This window comes from Sinocyclocheilus grahami, unplaced genomic scaffold (genome assembly GCF_001515645.1).
Source record: "Sinocyclocheilus grahami isolate Dianchi unplaced genomic scaffold, SAMN03320097.WGS_v1.1 scaffold687.1, whole genome shotgun sequence".
Classification (NCBI taxonomy): Eukaryota; Metazoa; Chordata; class Actinopteri; order Cypriniformes; family Cyprinidae; genus Sinocyclocheilus; species Sinocyclocheilus grahami.
This window is the reverse complement of record NW_015505866.1, coordinates 526,285-526,677: the sequence shown is the minus strand read 5'-3', so window position 1 is coordinate 526,677 and position 393 is coordinate 526,285.

The window sequence follows — 393 nt, the reverse complement described above, 5'->3', positions numbered from 1 at the left end:
TGCATTGTGGCACTGTCAAAACATTACTCTTGTTTGTTTGAGCATCCCAACAACAGCAACACTTGGCTCAACAAATAGTGTTAATAAGGGGGCGGGCTTTCTGTCTGGCCAACCAATGACATGAGTTTTTGAGAAACCAGTTTGAAACCAGTCATTATTTTTCATATTATAGATATTTTTGACTTGAACAAAATCAGTTAATTGCACCTGGTACCTATAAGTTCACTGAGTGATAATTGCCAGTCACGTAATCACCAACGCAACATGATCAAGCATATCAGGAGTGACTTCTGCAGGAAATATGATAACGTCCAACCGAAAAGGATCTGGTCAATAGATTGCTATCACCGAAAATGGTGGGCAAGCCGTTAAGACCATGGGGTCTTGTACCTC